We start from the raw sequence: 19,887 nt of genomic DNA, 5'->3' as shown, positions 1-19,887 counted from the left end.
CAAAAAAGAGGCTTTCAAAAAGTGGAAAAACTGGAAAAAGGCTAACGTAGTGCCCATCTTTTAAAAAAGGGAAGGAGGAGGATCCTGGGAACTACAGGCCAGTCAGCCTCACCTCAGTCCCTGGAAAAATCATGCAGCAGGTCCTCAAGGAATCAATTCTGAAGCACTTAGAGGAGAGGAAAGTGATCAGGAACAGTCAGCATGGATTCACCAAGGGCAAGTCATGCCTGACTAATCTAATTGCCTTCTATGATGAGATAACTGGTTCTATGGATGAAGGGAAAGCAGTGGACGTGTTATTCCTTGACTTTAGCAAAGTTTTTGACACAGTCTCCCACAGTATGCTTGTCAGCAAGTTAAAGAAGTATGGGCTGGATGGATGCACTACAAGGTGGGTAGAAAGTTGGCTAGATTGTTGGGCTCAACGGGTAGTGATCAATGGCTCCATTTCTAGTTGACAGCCGGTATCTAGTGGAGTGCCCCAAGGGTCGGTCCTGGGGCTGGTTTTGTTCAATATCTTCATTAATGATCTGGAGGATGGTGTGGATTGCACCCTCAGCAAGTTTGCGGATGACACTAAACTGGGAGGAGAGGTGGATACGCTGGAGGGTAGGGATAGGATACAGAGGGACCTAGACAAATTGGAGGATTGGGCCAAAAGAAATCTGATAAGGTTCAACAAGGACAAGTGCAGAATCCTGCACTTAGGACGGAAGAATCCAATGCACCGCTACAGACGAGGGACCAAATGGCTAGGCAGCACTTCTGCAGAGAAAGACCTAGGGGTTACAGTGGATGAGAAGCTGGATATGAGTCAACAGCGTGCCCTTGTTGCCAAGAAGGCCAATGGCATTTTGGGGTGTATAAGTAGGGGCATTGCCAGCAGATCGAGGGACGTGATCATTCCCCTCTATTCAACATTGGTGAGGCCTCATCTGGAGTACTGTGTCCAGTTTTGGGCCCCACACTACAAGAAGGATGTGGAAAAATTGCAGAGTCCAGTGGAGGGCAACAAAAATGATTAGGGGGCTGGAACACATGACTTATGAGAAGAGGCTGAGGGAACTGGGATTGTTTATTCTGCGGAAGAGAAGAATCAGGGGGGATTTGATAGCTGCTTTCAACTACCTGAAGGGTGGATCCAAAGAGGATGGATCTAGACTATTCTCAGTGATAGCAGATGACAGGACAAGGAGTAATGGTCTCAAGTTGCAGTGGGGGAGATTTAGGTTGGATATTAGGAAAAACTTTTTCACTAGGAGCATGGTGAAACACTGGAATGCATTACCTAGGGAGGTGGTGGAATCCCCTTCCTTAGAAGTTTTTAAGGTCAAGCTTGACAAAGCCCTGGCTGGGATGATTTAGTTGGGGATTGGTCCTGCTTTGAGCAGGGGGTTGGACTAGATGACCTTCAGGGGTCCCTTCCAACCCTGATATTCTATGATTCTATGAATTAAAGTCCATTTTACCTTAGCAAACCAATGAATCTGAGTATTTACTCCACATTTTAGCTATCTCCCTATGGGATGAATGGGCAAAGGGTATGCAGTTTCTTTTACCGCTTAACTTCTGTTAAAAAAAAAAAAGTATGACATCATAACTTGGACAGCAATTGGTCTGTTCAAGTGTTCAATTGACAACAACGTATGCATGAAAAATAGCAGGTATTGGTACTGGAATGAAGCCAGCACTCCAAGGCAGGGATACCTCCACTTGGATATAGTCTCCCTAACTGATAAATTATTAAATTGCACTTTGTCCAATTACGGATGAAGAAAAACTATACAATGAAAATGAAATAATTATTTTATCAATTGAACCTGAACTGTACATTTACATTTAGACCCATACTACACATTACACTATGAATGGTTAAATGTTTTTTTCTAAAAATTTCATACTAAAATCAATGTAGCCTGCATTAAAATACTCTCCCCTTAACACAACCTACTTCAGAAACACAAACTTCCTTGTGAAGCAACTAGGGTTGCTAGAAACATAACATACCTGACTCAAGCTCAAGAGGAAGCAAATGAAAAGTTAAGCAACTTTTTCTCCTTACCCACAGACATATACCTTACCATTAACACAATTACTATACACCACAGATCATTTACTTCAACTTTAACTCTACCCCTGCAACCTTCTCTTCTCCACATACCCCTTTACCAAACTACCTTCTCCTAACATTATTATTTGTGGACTTTTGGTATAATAGTATGTTGTGCTGAGAAAAGTTTGGTAAAGGGGTTGATGGAAGACTGATCTTCTTAGAGCATATTTAATTTTCTTATTTTTCTGGGTTTAAGACAGGTATGTTATGTTTGCAGTGACTCTGCTTCACAACAAAAACTTCTGTATATTAATTTCTTAAATTATTTTAAATAGGGGCATGGTGCTGATTGAAGAATGGGATGGACTTGTGGGGTATGTTTAATTCCAGATACTGACAGGGAAAACTTCATGCACCAGCAATTGGTACACATGAATAAGGCAAAGGTTTTTTCACAGATATTTTTTAGTAAAAGTCATGAATAGGTCACAGGCAATAAACAAAAAATCACAGAGCCTGTGACTTGTCCGTTACTTTACTAAAAATAACTGGGGCAGGTCTAGGTAGGGGGAGAAATGGAGTCCCATGGGGGTGCAGGGGACACAGCCCCGACTCCGGTGGCCGCAGTGAGGATCGCAGCCACAGGGGACACAGCCCTTGCTACAGAGCTGGCCCAGCTTCAGGACAGGGGTGCATGACCCGACTGTAGCCCCGGCCAAACCCCGGCCGCAGCAGGGTGTGGGGGTTGCAGACAGCCCTGGGAAGCGCAAGGAGGGCATGCAGCCCCAGCTGCAGCCTCCAGTGAAGCTGCGGGGCTGGGGCGCACAGCCCCTGCCAAGCCCGGGATGCCACAGGGCTGTGGTGCACGGCCTCTGCCAAGTCCAGGACGCCGCAGAGCTGGGGCACATGGCCCTGGCTGCAGTCCCCAGGACACCATGGCCAAGCCACCCCATAATCTTCTTCTGTGATAAGCTTAAAAGATTGAGCTCCTTGAGTCTACCACTATAAGGCACGTTTCCCAAACCTTTAATTGTCTTGTTGCTTTTCTCTGAAACCTCTCCAGTTCATCAACATCCTCCGTGAAACAAGGACACCAGAACTGGACACAATATTCCAGTAGCAGTCATACCAGTGCCAAATATAGCCTCTCTCCTCCAACTCAATATTCCCCTATTTATACATCTGAGGATAGCATTAGCCTGTTTAGCTACGGCATTGCTTTGGAAATTTGTGTTCAGCAGATTATTCACCAGGTCCAAGTCTTTTTCAGACTCACTGCTTCCCAGGATAGAGTCTCCCATCCTTTAAATATAGCCTTTTTTCTTTGTTCCTCGATTTATACATTTACATTGGACCATACTGAAACATTGCTGGACAATGCCCAGCTCACTAAGCAATCCAGATTGCCCTATCCATTACCTGTACTCTTCATTATTTATCACTCCCCCAATCTTTGTGTCACCTGCAAACTTCAGCAATAATGATTTGTGTTTTCTTCCAGGCCATGGATAAAAATATTAAATAGCATAAGGAACAGATCCTTGTGGGACACCATGAGAAACATACCCACTCAATGGGTATTCCCAATTAAATTACATTTTAAGACTTATTAGTTAGCCATTTTTAAACCACTTAATATGTGCCAAGTTAATTTTGTATCATTCTAGTTATTTAATCAAAATGTCGTGAAGAGCTAAGTCAACTGCCTTACAGAATTTTACGTATATTACACTAACACTCTTACCTTCTCATCTAAACCCATAGTCTCATCCAAATGATACCAAGTTATTTTGACAAGACCTATTTTCCAAAACCCATGTTCATTAGTATTAATTATATCACCCTCCTTTAATTCTTTATTAATTGAGTCTTGTATCAGCTGTTCCATTATTCTGCCCAGGATCAATGTCAGGCTGAATAGGGCTATCAGTACTTGGATCATCTCATTTAGCCTTTTCAAATACTGGCACATCATTAGCTTTTTTCCAGTACTCTGGAACTTCCAGCACTCTGGAACAGAGGTATTAAAAATCAACATCAACAATCCAGAGAGCTCTTTGACCATATCTTTTAAAACTTCTGAATGCAAATTATCCAGACCTTCTGATTTAAGAATGTCTAACTTTAATAGCTGCTATCTAATATATGTCACTGTTTGAAAAGTGGGAAGTATTTCATCATCATCATCATCATCATCATCACATGATTTGAATATATTGTCTGGCTTTTTTACAAATACTGAACACAAATATTTATTGAACACTTCTGCCTCTTCTGAATTATCATGAAAGATTCTACCATTTCCACCTACTAATGGACCAATAACATTGTCAGGGTTCCTTTTGATCCCGATATACTTCGGTCTCGGCCTGGGATGTAAGTACAGATCCTGGGGGGTGAGCAGGCCTTTTATAGAGGTGGCAACAGGGGAAAGGAGCTATATCTGAAGGCCCCTTACTTACTGCCAAAGCTGTTTCTTGCACTGTCAAGATGGACTCTCCAATCCTGAGTGGCTGTTTACCTACCCTGGGAAGGGGGGGGTTGATGTAATCCCACCTGGATTGGGTTGTGAAAGAGTCCTTTTCCCACCTACACAGCCGGCTGAGATCCCCACTGAACCCAGATCTTCCCTTTTGCCTCTGACTTTTCTCATCCTATGTCTCTCTGAAGCCTGCAGGGGCACCAGTCACTGCAAACACGTCAGAAAAGAAAGCAGAACTGAGAGGATAATCTCTCCAAAACATCAAATGCCCTGAGACATGGCTGGGAATTAAATAAACCAATTATTAAGCCAAACTGTTAGTCTAATATTCTGTAATAAAGTTTGGAATTTTCCTCAGAAAAGCTCTGCAACAGGGAGATGTGACTGGGCTGCCTGCTGCTATGGACACAGCACAAACTGGAGGAAGCTTTCAGTATAGGTAGTAAGGTATTATACTACTTTTGTGTAAATTTTATTATAAAATTAATCTTAAATTATATTAATCAGTAACTAAAAACAAGCATGTTGATATTTACAACCAGAGGAAGAGTTTAGAACTCTGCATGATTCAATTTTTATTTAACTCAATTTTTATGCCACTTATCTCTAATAAATAAGACAAATGAAACTCAGACATTAATAAGGAAGACAGATTTGGAAAAGTGGCATGAAACAATCAGGTCAAAAGAATTATAAAACTGATAAAGGAAGACTGTATCACCTACTGTATTACATCTCTCAACTAATAAAAGAATAGCATAGATATGAACATGAAAAATTACAGAATTTCCATTCTACTTGAAGGAACCGTCTCACTGATTTAATAAAGAAGATGGGGGAAGCAGGAGCCCTCCTACCTTGAAATCTGGAATTGAGTTAAATTTCTAAGTGATGTTCGCCTTCCTCCATGTGCCAAAAATCCTGCAAGACACAAAAAATCAACAAAACTTAGTACTAAGACCCCTCAAAACATTCCATTTAACTATCAGGAAAACTACATCTCACATTTTTAAAAAGAAAAGGAGTACTTGTGGCACCTTAGAGACTAACCAATTTATTTGAGCATGAGCATCCGATGAAGTGAGCTGTAGCTCACGAAAGCTCATGCTCAAATAAATTGGTTAGTCTCTAAGGTGCCACAAGTACTCCTTTTCTTTTTGCGAATACAGACTAACACGGCTGTTACTCTGAAATCTCACATTTTTGGAATTCAAAATTAAACCCCACTGAAGAAAGGGTACATAAAGTCACAATATCATCATCACATGAACAGCTCACAGCTTTCTATGGGGTATTAATGTATCAGCTACAACCTATTAGTTCTCCTCACCATTAAAATTCCATACGTGTAAATCTTTAACTGATCAAAATTAATTTTGATCACCTGGAGCACTTCCCTCCCCTCCCCCCCAATGATTTTCATGTGAGGAACTGAGAAAAAGTATAATGTAGTGTTTCTTTCAATATATACACTACAGTGTAATATCTAAAAAGAGCGCACTTTATACCATTTTTTTGTGACTACCCATGAGTATTTCTTTTCTGTGCACTACTAAGCTTTTTCATTTAACTCCTGAAGGCTTTACTTAGTTTTTATTCTGCTCTTATTCAAGCACAACTCTCACTGAAGGGGAGTTAAAACTGAGTCAAAATTTCAGGATTTAGTTTTGTTCTTGTATCAAGTATGCACAGTAGCTGTTTAATGAGTTCATCAGTTCGCATCACCTGGTATCTTTGAAAAGGTCACTTATAAATACTGTACTGTATTTTGAAACATAGTGTAAAGTCTATGGAAAGATGTTCTATCACATATATTAGTATTGTGATGTGTGCAGAATCCTGCTTGTTGGCATCTACTGGCATATTATCACAGAAGGCTTCATTGATATACCTGTTGCTGTTTAGAACAAAAAAGTTGAAAGGAAGAAGAGAAGTATAAACAAACAAAAATTAATTGACAGTTAGAGTTGTATCAGGACACATTCACCAACTCAAAAACTGAAAAGCACGGAAATAAGTTAAGGGACAAGTCTCCTACATTCCTTGCCACTGTCACATTGCCTACAACACTGACAATAACACATTCCAACACTACATAAGGCTTTCATTTCCACCTCCAACAGATATTGAGAAGCAGCTTCATCAAATTCACACTTTAGTGCAAAACCTTAACAGGAACCTGCCAGATGCTCTTGCACCAACATTTTGGCACATCTGACAGTCACACATTCCATACATTCGGGAAGTTATTCTACCTTAACATTTCTGAAGTTACGAACTACCGTCCCATCTCCAACCTCCTATTCCTGGGCAAAAAAACTGAGCAAGTCATAACCACTAAACACCAACATGTGACATCAGCCAACTTCCTGGATACCTCACAGTCAGAGTTCAAATCAGGGCACAGAACAGAGAGAGCTATAGCTGCACTAAAAGATGACCCGTTCTTACAGCCATGGGCAGTGACAGGATCTCCATGATTATGCTGCTGGACCTCTCTGCAGCTTTTGATACATTAGACCACTAGATACTGCTAACCTACCTACATGACAGACCAGAACTGATGGCCCATCACTGAAGCTGTTCCTATCATTCCTCTCCAGCAAAGCCCATAGTGCAGATGGGTAACTGTTCCTCCTCTATAAAGACCCTTGCCTGTGGTACCCCATAGTGCTCTATACTATCCCCTCTTCTCCTCAGTATCTACCTGAGACCACTAGGAGAGACAAAGAGCTACCATGGGCTCACCTGCCAACAATATACCAGTGACTCTCAACTATATACAGGGAGTCCTCGGACGCCACTTACGACACTTTTCAACTGACTACCTGTTTCACCCCTACAACACTTGTTTTGCCCTTATGACACTCGATGTGCATAAGTTTGCTTGAAATCACTTCCTCGTTGCGTTATACTGGTATGGAGATGGAAGGGGTCACTTCTGATTGGCTCTGAGGCAGCAGAGTAGTTTGTTGCCAGGTAGGGTTGCTGCTTGTTTTTGATTGACTCCCAGCCCCAGGCGCAGCCAATCAGAAAGCATGAACAGTGATTGGCTGAGGCTCAGCATATGTGCCATTCTCCCTGGCTTTCTGAGCCTGTGTGGCTGGCATTCTGCACAGCATATGTGAGTTTATATTTTTATTTGAATGCTGTTTACAAAATACAGTGTACAGTAAATACATTGATGTTGCAACATTAGTCATCTATAATTCATTTAGTAAAAAAATCTGGGTTATTGTAGTGAAAATAGTTGTATCAAGCCTTGGTTCAGGAAACAATCTCCCCTTTATACCATTCGTTCCTATGGGAAAAGCAGTTTCAACTTACAACCTTTCGACTTACAATGCAATTCTGAGGAACGAATTGTGTCCGAAGTCCGAGGACTCCATGTATCTCATTCACAACTAATGCAACCACCACCATTACAAGATGTCAGAGTGCCTATCAGAAATCAAAGAGTTTTGGACATAAAGCAGGGATGCAACCTCTTTGCTATGTACTATAACAAGCCTGAGCCCTGGCGAATAGAGACTAAGTCTGCAGGAAGTCATCTAGCTTGTACATAGAAAGGCCCACAACAGACATAGCGAATGGCAGATTTAATGGCAGTCAGAGTCGGAGATGTTTCCACCTCCATGGGCCTTGGCCTTGATTGGCCAAATTAAAAGGTTTTTGAATTGCTAGCACTATGGGGTCAGAAGGGTGGAAAGGCAGCTATCAGAGTAACAGCCGTGTTAGTCTGTATTCGCAAAAAGAACAGGAGTACTTGTGGCACCTTAGAGACTAACCAATTTATTTGAGCATAAGCTTTCGTGAGCTACAGCTCACTTCATCGGATGCACACTGTGGAAAATACAGAAGATGTTTTTATAGACACAAACCATGAAAAAATGGGTGCTTATCACTACAAAAGGTTTTCTCTCCCCCCACCCCACTCTCCTGCTGGTAATAGCTTATCTAAAGTGATCACTCTCCTTACAATGTGTATGATAATCAAGGTGGGCCATTTCCAGCACAAATCCAGGTTTTCTCCCCACCCCCACGCCCCAAACCCACTCTCCTGTTGGTAATAGCTTATCTAAAGTGATCACTCTGCTTACAATCTGTATGATAATCAAGATGGGCCATTTCCAGCACAAATCCAGGGTTTAACAAGAACGTCTGAGGAACGGGGGGGAGGGGCAGGAGGAAACACGGGGAAATAGGTTGCCTTGCATAATGACTTAGCCACTCCCAGTCTCTATTCAAGCCTAAGTAAATTGTATCCAATTTGCAAATGAATTCCAATTCAGCAGTCTCTCGCTGAAGTCTGGTTTTGAAGTTTTTCTTTTCTAATATCGCAACTTTCATGTCTGTAATTGCGTGACCAGAGAGATTGAAGTGTTCTCCGACTGGTTTATGAATGATATAATTCTTGACATCTGATTTGTGTCCATTTATTCTTTTACGTAGAGACTGTCCAGTTTGACCAATGTACATGGCAGAGGGGCATTGCTGGCACATGATGGCATGCACCACATTGGTAGATGTGCAGGTGAACGAGCCTCTGATAGTGTGGCTGATGTTATTAGGCCTGTGATGGTGTCTCCTCAATAGATATGTGGGCACAGTTGGCAACGGGCTTTGTTGCAAGGATAGGTTCCTGGGTTAGTGGTTCTGTTGTATGGTATGTGGTTGCTGGCGAGTATTCGCTTCAGGTTGGAGGGCTGTCTGTAGGCAAGGACTGGCCTGTCTCCCAAGATTTGTGAGTGTGTTGGGTCATTCTTCAGGATAGGTTGTAGATCCTTGATAATGCATTGGAGGGGTTTTAGTTGGGGGCTGAAGGTGACAGCTAGTGGCGTTCTGTTATTTTCTTTGTTAGGCCTGTCCTGTAGTAGGTGACTTCTGGGAACTCTTCTGGCTCTATCAATCTGTTTCTTCACTTCAGCAGGTGGGTATTGTAGTTGTAAGAATGCTTGATAGAGATCTTGTAGGTGTTTGTCTCTGTCTGAGGGGTTGGAGCAAATGCGGTTGTATCGTAGAGCTTGGCTGTAGACAATGGATCATGTGGTGTGGTCAGGGTGAAAGCTGGAGGCATGTAGGTAGGAATAGCGGTCAGTAGGTTTCCGGTATAGGTGGTGTTTATGTGACCATCGTTTATTAGCACTGTAGTGTCCAGGAAGTGGATCTCTTGTGTGGACTGGACCAGGCTGAGGTTGATGGTGGAATGGAAATTGTTGAAATCATGGTGGAATTCCTCAAGGGCTTCTTTTCCATGGGTCCAGATGATGAAGATGTCATCAATACAGCGCAAGTAGAGTAGTGGTGTTAGGGGACGAGAGCTGAGGAAGCGTTGTTCTAAGTCAGCCATAAAAATGTTGGCATACTGTGGGGCCATGCAAGTACCCATAGCAGTGCCGCTGATTTGAAGGTATACATTGTCCCCAAATGTAAAATAGTTATGGGTGAGGACAAAGTCACAAAGTTCAGCCACTAGGTTTGCCGTGACATTATCGGGGATAGTGTTCCTGACAGCTTGTAGTCCATCTTTGTGTGGAATGTTGGTGTAGAGGGCTTCTACATCCATAGTGGCCAGGATGGTGTTATCAGGAAGATCACCGATGGATTGTAGTTTCCTCAGGAAGTCAGTGGTGTCTCGAAGGTAGCTGGGAGTGCTGGTAGCGTAGGGCCTGAGGAGGGAGTCTACATAGCCAGACAATCCTGCTGTCAGGGTGCCAATGCCTGAGATGATGGGGCATCCAGGGTTTCCAGGTTTATGGATCTTGGGTAGTAGACAAAATATCCCAGGTCGGGGTTCCAGGGGTGTATCTGTGCGGATTTGATCTTGTGCTTTTTCAGGGAGTTTCTTGAGCAAATGCTGTAGTTTCTTTTGGTAACTCTCAGTGGGATCAGAGGGTAATGGCTTGTAGAAAGTGGTGCTGGAGAGCTGCCGAGCAGCCTCTTGTTCATATTCCGACCTATTCATGATGACAACAGCACCTCCTTTGTCAGCCTTATTGATTCTGATGTCAGAGTTGTTTCTGAGGCTGTGGATGGCATTGTGTTCTGCACGGCTGAGGTTGTGGGGCAAGCGATGCTGCTTGTCCACAATTTCAGCCCGTGCACGTCGGCGGAAGCACTCTATGTAGAAGTCCAGTCTGCTGTCTCGACCTTCAGGAGGAGTCCACCTAGAATCCTCCTTTTTGTAGTGTTGGTAGGGAGGTCTCTGTGGATTAGTATGTTGTTCAGAGGTGTGTTGGAAATATTCCTTGAGTCGGAGACGTCGAAAATAGGATTCTAGGTCACCACAGAACTGTATCATGTTTGTGGGGGTGGAGGGACAGAAGGAGAGGCCCCGAAATAGGACAGCTGCTTCTGCTGGGCTAAGAGTATAGTTGGATAGGTTAACAATATTGCTGGGTGGGTTGAGGGAACCATTGCTGTGGCCCCTTGTGGCATGTAGTAGTTTAGAAAGTTTAGTGGAACCATGAAGAAAAGGCTGCAGGATAGCAAGCTCTTGGAGAGGATGATTACAGTTTGGTGGAGTAAGATGGCAGCTGTAATTGTGGGTGAGTAGTCCCTTTCCTTTTGTTTTGAAGCTAGTTCCAGGACTCGGTCAGCGGCACAAGGTAGCTGCAATCATTAAAAGCTAATTTGTTCTTCATCCTATAAGTGATCAGCTTGTGCCTGATTTCTCCAACTCCATTTCCAGCCATCAAACCCAGAACTTTCTTTCGTCTGCATCCACCACGCCACTCAGCGTCCCTAGCCTTTCCCCAAGGGAAGAGGGGAGTAAAACTATGAAAAATACATCACATCCTCCCCTAATTAACAGCACTTATCTCAGAGTACAGAACACATTTTCTGATGCTTTACAAGTAAATCCTTTGATCAATTTATGCATTAAAACTAAATAAAAACTATGCCCTTTAAGGAATTAGCCTTCTGTGTCCATCTTTTATTGGTCCTGAATTATCTTAATAATGGAATAATGCAGACACTTCAAACTTTCAATGAAAATAAAGTTAACTGAAATCTTGTGCAAATGCCATATTTGAAGAAATGAAGTTATAATTAAGCTAAGTTATCAAAACTGTATCTAATTTATGCTTATATCAGGAACAGTCAGGCTTAGGTCCACAGTAAAGGTAAATTAAATTAAGTGGGGCCTATTGTGACATCAGAGTTACTCAACCAATCACCTTCCTTTCTCTACAGCTAATTTTCATGCAATAATTCTATTGGTTGGAATTACTCAGCAGTTTGAAGGAGACTGGACATGTGTCAAACATTCTCATTGATAGATTAGTTGTCTCAATTGTCATTATTCATTAAAGAGTCTCTGGCTAAATGCCAGCTTGTGCATCAGCACTTGAAAGGCTTGCCAAGTCACTGCTGCCCTGGTTCACTGTGTATTGAGGCGACAATACCGGGGAAACTGAGGCAGTAGTGCTGGGGGAGCTCTTAAAGCACAGACACACTGGGACTCAGAGGCTGAGCTCTCCCTGCCCCCTTCACATTAACACCAGCCTTGTTAACACTGTCCTCTAAACCAATAAGACTGCATCTTTACTGACAAAAAAGCTGCATATTTACTGCTCATTAGCTCTGTCTCTGCAAAAACAGTGGAGACAGGGCACTTTATATTTACAGCGAGATAGCTAAGTGGGGTCAGTCATGGACAGAAGATAGAATGCTGACCTCACCTCACTACCTTCATGGTAAAACCTACAAGTGTCTTCTCTCCATTTAGGATTTCCAAGTGAGAAATCACTTGTTAATTATCTCACTGTAAAAAACCCACCCTTTTGTCAGTGATGACAAACCCTAAGGCAGAGGTTCTCAAACTGTGGTCCATGGACCCCACCAGTGGTCCGCGAGCTCCATTCAGGTGGTCCACGGATAGTTCCCTCTAAGATGCTCACCTAGGCAGCTGCACACAAGAGAATGAAGGACCATCCACCTAATTAATGGAGCTGCGCAGGCATGGCTCCACTACTTAGGTGCCTGGACCCTTAAGAAGACGCACATGTAAGGTGAGGTGGTGGCCTGGGGGGAAATAGGAGGGTAGGTGGGAGAAGGTAGTGGGGTGAGAAAAGGGGGTGGGCGGAATTTGGGATGTGCAGGGCTGCGGCGGCCAGAGAAAGAGGCAACTTTCCCCAGCTCCAGGGCTGCGGCTGCTGGGGAGAGACGGGTCCTCCTTCCAAGCCTCAACTCTGTGGCTGCTTTGGCAGGGGACACACCGCCCCCCCTTCCCAGCCCCAGATCAGGGGCTGCCATGGCGGGGGAGAGAGGGCACATCCATTGCATTAGAAAGGTAAGACTACAGATATTAAAATATGAGTTGTGTGCCTTTATTTGTAGAACAAAAAAAAGTTAATTATTACTAAGGTTTTTTATATATAGCGCTTTTACCCAAAGCGCTTTACAATAGTTAACTAATGTTACAAACAAAATTTGGAAAGATCATTAAGTGGTCCACCGAGACCCACAGCAATTTTCAAGTGGTCTGCAGAAAAAAAAAGTTTGAGAACCACTGCCCTAAGGTGTTTTCTACACTTACAGTGCTGCAGCACTAAGTGAAGACACTACCTTTTCTGATGGGAGACCTTCTTCTCTCTACATAGGTACTCCACCTCCCTGAGAGGCGGTGGCTACGTCAGCAGGAGAAGCCCTCGCATCAACATAGTGCCGTTCATACTGGAAGTTGGGTTGGGATAAATGCATTGCTCAGAGGTGTGGATTTTCCACATCCCTGAATGACTAGTTATAGTGGCATAAACTGATAGAGTAAACCAAGCCTAAGACTACTGAAAATTCATGGCCAGATTGACCAGTACATCTCATTGGCTTTGATTTTCTTTGTGATGCAAAGCAGCTCTAAGGCGAGCGCAATTAGCTGATATACTCTGGCTTTGATGTAACCATGATTCTTCCCTGACATTTTTAAAAAATATCTAAGGTTGATAATATATATTCAAATCTTTAGAAATATCACATAACAGCAATCTCTTTTACTATCTTGTTTAGTGTCCTGCTTTGAGCAGGGGGTTGGACTAGATGACCTCCTGAGGTCCCTTCCAACCCTGATATACTATGATTCATATATATATTTTTTTATCTTTTTTAAAGACTATGTTAAAATGGAATTAAGGATGACAATACATTTCAGTAACTTCTTGGGGAATATACATTACAGCAATGTTGTAGTTATCCCAAAACCTAGCACCTGAAAATCCAGGAAATTCAGAGTTAATGTTACACTATTTTGTACATGCCTCCAGCTTTCACCCTGACCACACCACACGATCCATCATCAACAGCCAAGCTCTGCGATACAACCGCATTTGCTCCAACCCCTCAGACACAGACAAACACCTACAAGATCTCTATCAAGCATTCTTACAACTACAATACCCACCTGCTGAAGTGAAGAAACAGATTGATAGAGCCAGAAGAGTTCCCAGAAGTCACCTACTACAGGACAGGCCTAACAAAGAAAATAACAGAACACCACTAGCCGTCACCTTCAGCCCCCAACTAAAACCCCTCCAACGCATTATTAAGGATCTACAACCTATCCTGAAGGATGACCCAACACTCTCACAAATCTTGGGAGACAGGCCAGTCCTTGCCTACAGACAGCCACCCAACCTGAAGCAAATACTCACCAACAACCACATACCACACAACAGAACCACTAACCCAGGAACCTATCCTTGCAACAAAGCCCGTTGCCAACTGTGCCCACATATCTATTCAGGGGACACCATCACAGGGCCTAATAACATCAGCCACACTATCAGAGGCTCGCTCACCTGCACATCCACCAATGTGATATATGCCATCATGTGCCAGCAATGCCCCTCTGCCATGTACATTGGTCAAACTGGACAGTCTCTACGTAAAAGAATAAATGGACACAAATCAGATGTCAAGAATTATAACATTCATAAACCAGTCGGAGAACACTTCAATCTCTCTGGTCACGCAATTACAGACATGAAGGTCGCTATCTTAAAACAAAAGAACTTCAAATCCAGACTCCAGCGAGAAAATGCTGAATTGGAATTCATTTGCAAATTGGATACTATTAATTTAGGCTTAAATAGAGACTGGGAGTGGCTAAGTCATTATGCAAGGTAGCCTATTTCCCCTTGTTTTTTCCTACCCCCTCCCCCCAGATGTTCTGGTTAAACTTGGATTTATGCTGGAAATGACCCACCTTGATTATCATACACATTGTAAGGAGAGTGGTCACTTTGGATGGGCTATTACCAGCAGGAGAGTGAGTTTGTTGAGGGGGGGGGTGGCGGAGGGTGAGAAAACCTGGATTTGTGCTGGAAATGGCCCAACTTGATTATCATACACATTGTAAGGAGAGTGATCACTTTACATAAGCTACTACCAGCAGGAGAGTGGGGTGGGAGGAGGTATTGTTTCATGGTCTCTGTGTATATAATGTCTTCTGCAGTTTCCACAGCATGCATCCGATGAAGTGAGCTGTAGCTCACGAAAGCTTATGCTCAAATAAATTGGTTAGTCTCTAAGGTGCCACAAGTACTCCTTTTCTTTTTGCGAATACAGACTACCACGGCTGTTACTCTGAAAACTATTTTGGGATATATCTAAATACACACAGCAGCCAGATCTTTCCAATCTAAAACCTTTCTCCAGAAATAATTTTAAAAAAAAATATTTGGTAATACTTCGAAAAGAAAACCCACACACAATGCTATGCTCAGTCTTCTTAGACACTGCTATGTATTACTGAATGTCATAAAAAGTAGCAATATCTGTAATAATTTTAATGTAAAATTCATGTTGTAATGATCCAGGGATCTCTTAACTCAGGGAAACAGAAACAGTATGTGGGTTTTCGTTCTCTGGGCACACTTAGTCTGACCTAAAACTTTAGATGTAGAATCAATTTAATATTAACAGTCCTCTCTAATTTTCTGGAAAATAAGAGAAGAGGTTCTCAAACCAGCTTTTCACAAAGAAAAACTGACTACATTTGGTTGTTTATTTTACAGCAAGCCCCTTGAGTGACCTATTTTATTTTATTAAGGGGTTGATTTAAAACAAAAACAAAAACCAAAAAAACCATGTGCAACATATATTCATAACTGGGAAGAATACAGAAAATCAACAAGATCTAATTTTTTCTTGAACCTTATTTGGCTGGAAGGTTTGAGTAACTTCAAGGCAGTATAGAGAAAGCTGCACTTCATGAAAAATATATTGATGACCGGCAGCAAATAACAGATAATCTGAGTTTGATAGTGTCACCTTATTTTCTTAGTTTAATCTGCATCTCAAAATCACTGTACAGTTTCATAGAATCATAGAATATCAGGGTTGGAAGGGACCTCAGGAGGTCATCTAGTCCAACCCCCTGCTCAAAGCAGGACCAATCCCCAACTAAATCATCCCAGCCACGGCTTTGTCAAGCCTGACCTTAAAAACTTCTAAGGAAGGAGATTCCACCACTTCCCTAGGTAATGCATTCCAGTGTTTCACCAGCCTCCTAGTGAAAAAGTTTTTCCTAATATCCAACCTAAACCTCCCCTGCTGCAACTTGAGACCATTACTCCTTGTTCTGTCATCTGCTACCACTGAGAACAGTCTAGATCCATCCTCTTTGGAACCCCCTTTCAGGTAGTTGAAAGCAGTTATCAAATACCCCCTCATTCTTCTCTTCCACAGACTAAACAATCCCAGTTCCCTCAGCCTCTCCTCATAAGTCATGTGTTCCAGTCCCCTAATCATTTTTGTTGCCCTCCGCTGGACGTTTTCCAATTTTTCCACATCCTTCTTGTAGTGTGGTGCACAAAACTGGACACAGTACTCCAGATGAGGCCTCACCAATGTCGAATAAAGGGGAATGATCATGTCCCTCGATCTGCTGGCAACACCCCTACTTATACATCCCAAAATGCCAAATTGGCCTTCTTGGCAACAAGGGCACACTGTTGACTCACATCCAGCTTCTCATCCACTGTAACCCCTAGGTCCTTCTCTGCAGAACTGCTGCCTAGCCATTCAGTCCCCTAATCTGTAACGGTGCATATGGGATTCTTCCGTCCTAAGTGCAGGACTCTGCACTTGTCCTTGTTCAACCTCATCAGATTTCTTTTGGCCCAATCCTCCAATTTACGGAAGGCCCTCTGTATCCTATCCCTACCCTCCAGCATATCTACCTCTCCTCCCAGTTTAGTGTCATCTGCAAACTTGCTGAGGGTGCAATCCACACCATCCTCCAGATCATTAAGGAAGATATTGAAAAAAAACCAGCCCGAGGGCCGACCCTTGGGGCACTCCACTTGATACTGGCTACCAACTTGACATGGAGCCATTGATCACTACCCGTTGAGCCCAACAATCTAGCCAGCTTTCTAGCCACCTTATCGTCCATTCATCCAGCCCATACTTCTTTAACTTGCTGGCAAGGACACTGTGGGAGGCCGTGTCAAAAGCTTTGCTAAAGTCAAGGAACTTTCCACTGCTTTCCCCTCATCCACAGAGCCAGTTATCTTGTCATAGAAGGCAATTAGATTAGTCAGGCATGACTTGCCCTTGGTGAATCCATGCTGACTGTTCCTGATCACTTTCCTCTCCTCTAAGTGCTTCAGAATTGATTCCTTGAGGACCTGCTCCATGATTTTTCCAGGGACTGAGGTGAGGCTGACTGGCCTGTACTTCCCAGGATCCTCCTTCTTCCCTTTTTTAAAAATGGGCACTACATTAGCCTTTTTCCAGTCGTCCGGGACCTCCCCCAATCGCCATGAGTTTTCAAAGATAATGGCCAATGGCTCTGCAATCACATCCGCCAACTCCTTTAGCACTCTAAGATGTAGCGCATCCAGCCCCAGGGACTTGTGCTCTTCCAGCTTTTCTAAATAGTCCCAAACCACTTCTTTCTCCACAGAGGGCTGGTCACCTCCTCCCCATGCTGTGCTGCCCAGTGCAGTAGTCTGGGAGCTGACCTTGTTTGTGAAGACAGAGGCAAAAAAAGTATTGAGTACATTCGCTTTTTCCACATCCTCTGTCACTAGGTTGCCTCCCTCATTCAGGAAGGGGCCCACACTTTCCTTGACTTTCTTCTTGTTGCTAACATACCTGAAGAAACCCTTCTTGTTACTCTTAACATCTCTTGCTAGTTGCAACTCCATGTGTGATTTGGCCTTCCTGATTTCACTCCTGCATGCCTGAGCAATATTTTTATACTCTTCCCTGGTCATTTGTCCAATCTTCCACTTCTTGTAAGCTTCTTTTTTGTGGTTAAGATCAGCAAGGATTTCACTGTTAAGCCAAGCTGGTCGCCTGCCATATTTACTGTTCTTTCTACACATCAGGATGGTTTGTCTCTATAACCTCAATAAGGATTCTTTAAAATACAGCCAGCTCTCCTGGACTCCTTTCCCCCTCATGTTATTCTCCCAGGGGATCCTGCCCATCACTTCCCTGAGGGAGTCAACGTCTGCTTTTCTGAAGTCCAGGGTCCGTATTCTGCTGCTCTCCTTTCTTCCCTGTGTCAGGATCCTGAACTCAACCATCTCATGGTCACTGCCTTCCAGGTTCCCATCCACTTTTGCTTCACCTACTAATTCTTCCCAGCTTGTGAACTGCAGGTCAAGAAGAGCTCTGCCCCTAGTTGGTTCCTCAGCACTTGCACCAGGAAATTGTCCCCTACGCTTTCCAAAAATTTCCTGGATTGTCTGTGCACTGCTGTATTGCTCTCCCAGCAGATATCGGGGTGATTGAAGTCTCCCATGAGAACCAGGGCCTGTTATCTAGTAACTTCTGTTAGTTGCCAGAAGAAAGCCTCGTCCACCTCATTCCACTGCTCCGGTGGTCTATAGCAGACTTCCATCACGACATCACCCTTGTTGCTCACACTTCTAAACTTAATCCAGAGACACTCAGGTTTTTCTGCAGTTTCATACCGGAGCTCTGGGCAGTCAGACTGCTCTCTTACATACAATGCAACTCCCCCACCTTTTCTGCCCTGCCTGTCCTTCCTGAACAGTTTATATCCATCCATGACAGTACTCCAGTCTTGGGAGTTATCCCACCAAGTCTCTGTTATTCCAATCACATCATAATTCCTTGACTGTGCCAGGACTTCCAGTTCTCCCTGCTTGTTTCCCAGGCTTCGTGCATTTGTGTATAGACATTTGAGATAACTTGCTGTTTGTCCTACTTTCTTAGTATGAGGCAGGTGCCCTCCCCTCTTGCACTCTCCTGCTCATGCTTCCTCCCGGTATCCCACGTCTTCACTTTCCTCAGGGCTTTGGTCTCCTTCCCCCAGTAAACCTAGTTTAAAACCCTCCTCACTAGGTTAGCCAGCCTGCTTGCGAAGATGCTCTTCCCTCTCTTCGTTAGGTGGAGCCCGTCCCTGCCTAGCACTCCTCCTTCTTGGAACACCAACCCATGGTCAAAGAATCCAAAGCCTTTTCTCCGACACCTCCTGTGTAGCCATTCGTTGACTTCCATGATTTGACGGTCTCTACCCCAGCCTTTTCCTTCCACGGGGAGGATGGATGAGAACATCACTTGCGCCTCAAACTCCTTTATCCTTCTTCCCAGAGCCACGTAGTCTGCAGTGATCCGCTTGAGGTCATTCTTGGCAGTATCATTGGTGCCCATGTGGAAAAGCAGAAAGGGGTAGTGATCCGAGGGCTTGATGAGTCTCGGTAGTCTCTCCGTCACATCGTGAATCCTAGCTCCTGGCAAGCAGCAGACTTCCCGGTCAGGGCGGCAGATAGATGACTCAGTCCCTGATCTGTAGCACTTACTATTATTATACCCCTCTGTTTAACACTACCAAACTGGCAGTGTTAAACAGAGGGGTATAATAATAGTAAGTGCTACAGATCAGTATGCAGGCAGGTTCATAAGTAGAGCTATCGGGGGAAATTTTCATAATTTCAAACAATACTCTGCTTGTCTCCAGCCAGTGCTTCTAGTTCCTGACCTTTATGACAGATTCCATAACTTAAAAATAAATGATCACCAATAATACTGGGGGGAAATGTCTGTATATAAATTATATGAAAGTGTCAGTCTGGCCATTTTAAAATACAGTATTTTGTTACTGTAGTTAAATGTTAAAGAAACAAACTTATATTTCCAAAACAATTTAAGAGAATGTATGTACTATAGCTAAAATAGCAATATACAATAGTATTTTTCTTGAAATATCTCCAGATTTGTCTGGTCATTCATGACCCTCCAAGACATTTGCTCTCCACAGGAATGATACAACTGGAGAAATCCAGGTTAAGACTTTCCAATGCTGTGGTCAAAGCATTTGAAACAAATACTTGTTATTGAAGGAGACCAGACTGCACTCAAATCTAACCAGGTT

The 19,887-nt window shown here is 43.3% G+C and overlaps 1 protein-coding gene across 1 annotated transcript in view; it reads right to left on the bottom strand.

The window, feature by feature from the left end:
- TANC2 (tetratricopeptide repeat, ankyrin repeat and coiled-coil containing 2) overlaps positions 1 to 19,887 on the bottom strand; it is a 690,066-nt gene that overhangs the window by 564,879 nt on the left and 105,300 nt on the right. Inside the window, exon 2 of the mRNA XM_084615604.1 lies at positions 5,393 to 5,456. The gene's annotated coding sequence lies outside the window, so the exon portion shown is untranslated. The remainder of the gene's footprint in view (positions 1 to 5,392; positions 5,457 to 19,887) is intronic.

The sequence above is a fragment of the Lepidochelys olivacea genome, assembly GCF_965140295.1.
Source record: "Lepidochelys olivacea isolate rLepOli2 genome assembly, chromosome: 27".
NCBI classification, from domain to species: domain Eukaryota; kingdom Metazoa; phylum Chordata; order Testudines; family Cheloniidae; genus Lepidochelys; species Lepidochelys olivacea.
Note: the sequence above shows the minus strand (reverse complement) of the source record. Positions and strands in the feature narration are given on the sequence as shown.